Here is an 8,108-nt window from a genome sequence, read left to right as displayed (position 1 = left end):
AAGCAAAGGTTGTTGAACATGTAGGGATAAATTTGATCATTAGTTCATATCTATGGACCATGTAAATGACAAGATCGTAAAATCCATGGACCCTCTTGTGGTGACGCTGTGCTCCATGATATGATTCATTTGGTATGTTTTTCTATAAAAATGTACAGGAGCCCATCTCAGTGACATCTGGACTCGCCTGCATAAAATGAGCATTTAGGGTCATATTATTATTATTTCATGTTCTATACTTCATCTGATCTATAAAAAGAGAGGCACAGTACAGTAAGCTGTTATTTCTCTTCTAAAAACATGAAGAAATTTTATGTGTCCCTTCTATTTTTGCTAATGACCCAAAATGTTGAAACTTGCTATTTTTTGCTTCCGCCAGCCCGTGAATGTGCCATCCTTACCTGAAACCTAAATAAATACTCATTAATGTACAGTGCAATTCAAATGAACACTTTGTATAAATAATCCTGCTATAGAAATACGTGTTTCTTCAAATTTGTAGACCAGAATAACATGTAGTAAATTTAACATCATTTCACATTCAGAGCCACCAACCAAATAAACTGGTTTTATGACTCAATTTCCTAAACTCAGGTAGGTAAGAAAGCATATATATGGCTCTGCATTCCATAATCCATCATACATTTTAAGAACAGTATTAGTTGGTTGAGATTTTTATATGACAAATGGAGCAGAACGGACATAGTACCTGATGCTAGGATGCTGGGGTGGCAGATGGAGCACAATGGGATGAAGTTGCCTTTTTCTTTCATGGATCCTTTTTTATTTTGGACAAATGTTTGTTTGATTAAGTGCCACCATGCGCCAGGTGCTGTGCTTAGAGCTGGGTGTATAGTGAATCAACACCGTTGCTGGCTTCGTGGAGCCTACAATTTAGTGACCGACGTTCTGGTTACCTATGGTTCTATAACGAACCATCCCCACACTGAATGGTACAAATCAATACCTCATTATGCTCACAGTTTCGTGGGCCAGGAATTTGGATATGGTGTAGAGGAGTAGTGCAGAGTGACGGGGGCCATATTTTGGGTGACTTGAATGGTAGAGATGGCTGGTACCATGTGTCTAAAGCATCAGTTATGGTGGATGGCTAGATTCCTTGGTTCTTCTCTATGTTGCGTCCTCTAGGATTGGAATATTCAAGGTGGCTTGTTTATTCAGATATCTGGACCCCGGCCTGGCTAGCTGCTCAGAAGAACTTAAGCACCTGTTCATGCCCATACAGAACTGGCTGGTCATCTTTCTTTCTCCGTGTGGTGTATATGTGCAGGCTTCTTTAAAGCATGGTGGTCTCATGGTGGGCTTACATGGCAGACAGCTTCTCCCAAAGCAAGTGTTCCAAAGTCATGAGCCGGAGCTCCAGGACCTCTTATGATCTGGACTTAGGAATCCCAGAATGTCACTTCCACCCCTCACTCATGGTGAACCATGTCACTAAAAGCCAGACTCATGGGAGTGGATTTATTCTCTACCTGTCTGTCAGTGGGAGGAGTAACAAATGTCAAGATCATTTTAATCTGCCACAGAGGAAGGCAGGCATTTAAAAAAATAATCACATAAATAATGATTGCAATAGAAAAAAGCGCAGCCTTCTTCATGGTAATCAGGACTTCTTGACTGCCAGTGACAGAAAATCAACCCAGATGGGCTAATGAAAAGAAGAGAATCTGCTGACCCACCTCACTGAGAAGCCTGTGGCTGAATCCCAGTGCTGTAACGATACGGTCAGGAATCTCTGTTCCCCTATGTCAGCGATAATTGTCTGTTTGCTCAGGTGATTTTACTCTCGGGTGGGGGTGGGGGGGCCTCAAATGATAAGTACAAAGGCTGCCAGCTGCTTCATACTTCTATCAGTTTAGCAATTGCAACCAAAAAAAAAGAGAAGCTACCTCTTTCTCAATGGTTCTAGCAAAAGGTTTTGGGGTTAAATCTGATTGGCCACTTGAGGTCACATGCCTCCTCCTAAGCCAATCAGTTGCCAGGGAAATGAAAAGCTTGGATTGGCCAGGTTTGACTGTGTGTCTATCTCAGGGATCTCAGAATAGGATCAGCCCTACATGAACTACAAGTTGGAGGGGGGGGGGGGGGGGGTGTGAGTGTGTCCACAAAAGGAGAGACAGTTTCTTTTAGGAGAAGACAACAGAAATAGATGCTCACCAGACAAATACACAAAATACCCATTACGCAAGCCTCAAAACACAGGATGGCCTGCTGTGAAGATTAGACCTACACGTAGACGCAAGGGGGTAAGCTATTCCTCCCTGCTGTCCTAGCCTCCAGTCAGTCAACTTGCAGTTATTAAGTTTTCAATGTGTACGAAGTGCCAGACAAATTGTAACTGGGATCACAAAATGAATAGACAAGCGGGGGACGTAGGGGTTCCAGGGATCTGGGGGCTCATCAAGGAAAAAGAGATGGCCACTAGGTGGCAGTAGCAAACACAGGCTCTCTTGGGTGAGGCTTTGACAGGTTTGGGGTTCCAGGAAGTCCCTCGCAGCAGCAGGAGACCTTTCAGAAGTAAGTGCAGGAGAGGAGGGCAAGGGAGCTGCCAGGGGAGAGGAGAATTCTCGAGAGGACTTCTGCATCTAGGTGACGTCCCAGAGCAGCACCGTGGGGATTCTGTGGGTCAGAGAGCAGCAGTGGCTTAAGAGGCTTTGTGCTACGGGCTTGTCTTATCTGTGGCTAGCAGACATTAGGTGCAGTTTTGTAGGGCATGCAAAGCAGATGGGCTCTAAATAGCTAAAAATCTGCTTATTTGGGCTATATTTAAAACAAGTGGATGTGTAAAAATTTGAGTTTGGCACCTGCTGGGTTTTGAGTTAATGGGTCTCAGCCTGCAGTGAAGAAATAAACCACCCAGGCCAATATGCAGACATCATCTTGGCTGATTTATATTACAAGGAGTTACTAATTATCCTCAATTATAAACATAGTAACTAGTTAACGTCAGCAAGTTAAAGGCTTGAGGTATAAACTGTGGGATGAAAATCATAATAGCTAAAGTCTTGTAGGTACTCATCACGCGACAGACACCGAGCCGCGTGCTTTGTGCAAACTGTCTCATTTAATTCACAGACAGCTCTAGGAGGTAGTTCCTGTTACTGTCCCCATTTACAGACGGGAACACTGAGGGGCCAAGTCAGTCATTCAGGGTCATACAGGTGGAGGGGCAGACAAGATTGAGACCCAGGCAGACTAGCTTCAGAGCCCACACTCTCAAGCATCTTCAGGGAACTGGGTAACCTTCCTGGCCTACGTCTTCACCTGTAAAAGTAGCGAGGATTACCAGGTGATGCTCCATGCTCAGCCTGTCACTGTCCTTCTAGGCTTGCTCTGGGTGGTGTCCCAGGTGGAAATACATCAGTGTGAGCTCCTTGGCTGTGTCCTCCAGGAAGTGGTGAGAATGGATCAAGGGAAACCAAGGGACCAGACCGGCAGCTGGTTAGCTCAAGAAGAGCGATAGGCGTGGGGTGGAGCATCAGGTGGAGGCGGTCTCATGTAGGGATTGTGCGCACAGGCTCTGCCTAGGCATGAATCCGCCTCCCTCACGGACTAGGTGCGTAATCTTGGGTGAGTCACATCGTCTGAGTGTCTTCCTTGGTAAAATAGTAGCTAGAACAATGGCACTCACGTCAGTAGAGTTGTGATTAAATCAGACAGTGCCCCTTAAACATGAAGCCCAGTGCTTGCCAAATAGAGTTGCCCATAGATGTTTGCTGTAATATTTTTACTACTACTAAGTATTCTTTTTTTTTTTAATTTTTTTTTCAACATTTATTTATTTTTGGGACAGAGAGAGACAGAGCATGAACGGGGGAGGGGCAGAGAGAGAGGGAGACACAGAATCGGAAACAGGCTCCAGGCTCTGAGCCATCAGCCCAGAGCCCGACGCGGGGCTCGAACTCCCGGACCGCGAGATCGTGACCTGGCTGAAGTCGGACGCTTAACCGACTGCGCCACCCAGGCGCCCCAAGTATTCTTTTTTTTTAAGGTTTATTTATTTTGAGAGAAAGAGAGACAGAGGGGGAGGGGCAGAGAGAGAATCCCAACAGGCTCCACGTTGTCGGCGCAGAGCCCGACGCGGGGCTCGAACTCACGAACCACAAGACCATGTCCTGAGCCGCAATCAAGAGTGGGACACCTCAACCGACTGAGCCAGCCCAGCACCCCACAACTAATTATTCTTATCGGTGTAGCAACTGTGTGATGGAGAGAAGACGTTCGATAGGTAGGGAAGCATCTGAGAAGGGCTTCAAATCCTAGCCATTTTTAGTACACGAAATGTTTACTGTGTACCAGGCATCCTGCCATTGCTTGTTTTACATTTGCTAAAAAGAAAAAAACAAAGTCTAGACGTGTTCCCTGCCTTTACTTTCATTGTGCCCCACTCAGCAGCAGTCGCTGCTATAAAACCCCACTTGTGGTGTTGTCTCCAGTGACGTTATTCTTTCTGGATCCAAAGTGTGGTATCCTGGCAAGATCGTGAGAGCAGCCATTGGAGAATTACGGCCTTGGGTCTCATCTCTGTTGCGTGAACCTCTCTGGGCTTCAGATTCCCCATCTATAATGGACCTTTAACAATAACAGCAGCAAACGTTTATTAGGAACTTGCAATATGTCAGGCACTGTGGGGTATACAATAACTTGTTCAAATTCACCTACTTAGTAAATGTCAGAGCTGGGTATGATTCGGGCTTCTGACCCTAGGTCCACATTATTAGTGACTCATCACTCTGCACAAAGGATTTAAAAGCCCCTGACATATGATAGGTGCTCAATAAACTGTAATTGTTGTCATTATTATTATTATTATAGCTAGTAAGAGGGGCAGGCAGGATTGAGACCCAAGCCAACTGGTTTTAGAACCTGTACTCTCAGGGCACCTGGGTGGCTCAGTGGGTTAAGCATCTGACTTCAGCTCAGGTCTTGATCTCACGGTTTGTGAGTTTGAGCCCTGCATCAGGCTCTGAGCTGACAGCTCAGAGCCTGGAGCCTTCTCTGAATTCTGTTGTCTTCCTACCTCTCTGCCCCTCTCCTGCTTGCATTCTGTCTTACTCTCTCTCTGTCTCAGAAAAAAAGTTAATAAAAACATTTAAAATTTTATATGTATAAAAAAAGAATCTGTACTCTCGAACCAGTTGTATTTATTCACTCAGTAAACAATCCCTGAGTGTCTTTTCTTTGCTGAACACCATCAATAACTAGTGAACAAGATTCTATTCTTGCCTTCAAAGGAGTCACCCTCTAGTCCAGAGACTATGAGACCACATTCACTAGGCTATGCTCCAGTAACTAATAACCCCCAAATACTGGTGCTTTCCAGTAGCAAAAGTTTGCTTTTCCTTCACATGTTTTCTTCATCCTGGGATCCGAGCTGTACTTACAGCAAAGGGGGAAGAATAATAGGGGAACCATAAAATTGCTCTTAAAGTTTCTGCTTGGATATGGCAATAGTTTGTGTCTACTCGTGGCTAAAGCAAGTCACTTGGAAAAACCTGGTATTATTTAAGGCAGGAAGTATGTTTCTCCACCAAGGAGAGTCACTAGGGAGGGTTCTGTAGGAATAGGTTCGGAGAGGAGCAGTTTTGGAACTAATAATTAAATCTATCACAGTTGGCTTTTTAAGCAATTGTGATACGATATGGTAGGTTCTTTAATGGAAGTGTCTATTCTTTGAGCAGAGGAGGGAGTGCTGACGTCTTTCAATTTGTCTTTTGAATTTAGAACAAAGTGAAGTTTAGAGCATATTTTAGAGCCTCAGTTTTCTGGAACAAGAATAGAGAGAGCTATAATAGATGCATTGAGAACCCAAAATTCACTAGCCTAGTTGGAGTAGAAAGCATTGATAGTAATTTCTCCTTTCCAAGAAGTGATGTAAGGAGTTTTGTTGATAGCCATGTCTGCATGTCTATAAGCAAGGGGCTTGGGAACTAGGGTATCCTTGGAATGACTTAGGGAGGCGGTCGTGTTTTTGAGAACCTTATATCCTTGTACTGGGAGGTAAGGGGGAAGGAAGGCAGAATGGTGGTGGAAAACATGGCATGAATCATGCAGAGATTGGCCCTAGACTTCGGGTACGTTATTTGAATGCCTACTCAGTTGCTTTCCTTACCTGTGTCCCAACTTTCCCGTTTGTAAAAAATGTACAGTGTTTAAAAATTTACCCAAAAAAACATTTATTGCTGTTTTTAGCTTTCTACCATGGAACTCACCTTAGATCTGGAGCCCACATTTCCACCGATGGTAACTCAGTCACCTCTCATTGAAAACTTAGTATCTTTTCTGGAGAGATATCAGTTAAATTCAGATTGCTGTCTTTACCCTTTTTCCCTTCTTTTTGGGTTCTCAGGAGGCTTATGTATTTTCCTGTCTTGGGCATGTCTATTTGCTCTATGAATCTCCCTCTGGACACTTCAGGACTCAATGGAAATGTCTTCATCCCCAGGGATGCTAGAAAAGACTGTAGGTTGGGCAATGATGGTGGTAAGGCAGTAATGCTATCTCAGATCCTCAATGACTTAAAAGGCCATATGGTTATCATTTCTACTCTAATACTGGGTGCCTCATATTGGCATGTACAATGAAAGAATGCCCCACCCAACTGCCCAAGGCAGGATGTAAGACATTAAGAAGTCACTTTGGCTTTCAGATCCCCAAATCTACCTGGGTGTTTCTACTCGTCTCCTTTGGAGAACGAAGATTCAGGGGAGGCAGGGATCAGGCCCGATACTTTCTTGTTAGCTGTTTCGGCCAAGTTCCTCCCCCAGCCCAGGACAGGATTTGAGAGTCTTCCTGTGCAGTGAGAAACTGCTGTGACATCATATCCTGTATTCTTCCTACTATGTGGCTTATAGTTGCGACTCTATGCTGTGTTTTCCAAGTTTGATTCTCCATAGTTCAAAACCACCATTTATTAATTGTTATTTATTGTTTAGTACTTACTGTAGGATTTACACTATGCATATCTATCAACACTGTCCACCTTCAGATAAGATAGCACGTTATGTATTTGTGAACATTCTTATTCTTGGTATTGTTGTATGGTTTACTTTTTTTACATATGTTATCAACCCCACAATACATTATTGTTTTCCCTTAAACCATCTATTATCTTTTAAAATAATTAAAAGATGAGAAAGAAAATGTCTTTGTTATATGTCGCTCCTTTCAAGTATTCTGGTTTTTTTTTTTTTCATTTTTGTAAATACAAGTTCCCATCTAATGCTGTTTTCCTTCTGACTAAAGAAATTCCTTTCGCATTTCTTTTAATGAAAGTCTACTGGTGATAAGTTCTCTCAATTTTTATCTAAAAAAAGTCTTTATCTCACCTTCATTACTGAAAGATATTGTTGGTTATACAATTCTAGGTTGACAAGTATCTTTTTTCTTTTGGTATTTTAAAGATGCAAAGATTATCTTTTGGTTTTCAGAGATTCATATGACAAGTCTGACACCTTTCTTACCTTTGTCCCTCTGAATGCAACATGCCTTTTTTCTCTAGCTGGTTTTAAGATTTTCTCACTGTGTGTGTGTGTGTGTGTGTGTGTGTGTGTGTGTAGCAATTTGATTTTAATATGCCTTGGTACAGTTTTCTTTGTGTTTATCCTATTTGGGGTTTCCTGAGATTCTTAGATTTGTATGTTTATAATTTTATCAAATTTGGAAAACATTTTGTCCATTATTTCCTCAATTATTTTTGTCCCTGCCCCCACCCTACCCCCACACTCCAAGTGTGTGCATGTCGGGCAGCTTTATATTGTCAAAGAGGCTCTATCTGTTCATTCCAGAGAGCTTTATTACCCTAATTTCAAGTTCACTGGCCTTTTCTTCTGCATTGCTTGATCTGCCATTAATCTCATTCAGTAAAATTTCATTTCAGATATTGTAGTTTTCATTCCTAGAAGCTCCATTTGGTTCTGATTTAAATATCCTATTTTTCTCCTCAATATAATCATGCTTTATTTCACAACCTCGGACATGCAAAACGTATCCATAAAAGCTGTTTTAATAGCCATGTTTGCTAATACTATCACTTGTTATTTCTGGGTCTGTTTCTATATACTGATTTTTCTCCAGGATATGAGTCA

Source organism: Prionailurus viverrinus, chromosome C1 (genome assembly GCF_022837055.1).
Source record: "Prionailurus viverrinus isolate Anna chromosome C1, UM_Priviv_1.0, whole genome shotgun sequence".
Classification (NCBI taxonomy): Eukaryota; Metazoa; Chordata; class Mammalia; order Carnivora; family Felidae; genus Prionailurus; species Prionailurus viverrinus.
This window is presented reverse-complemented; position numbering follows the sequence as displayed.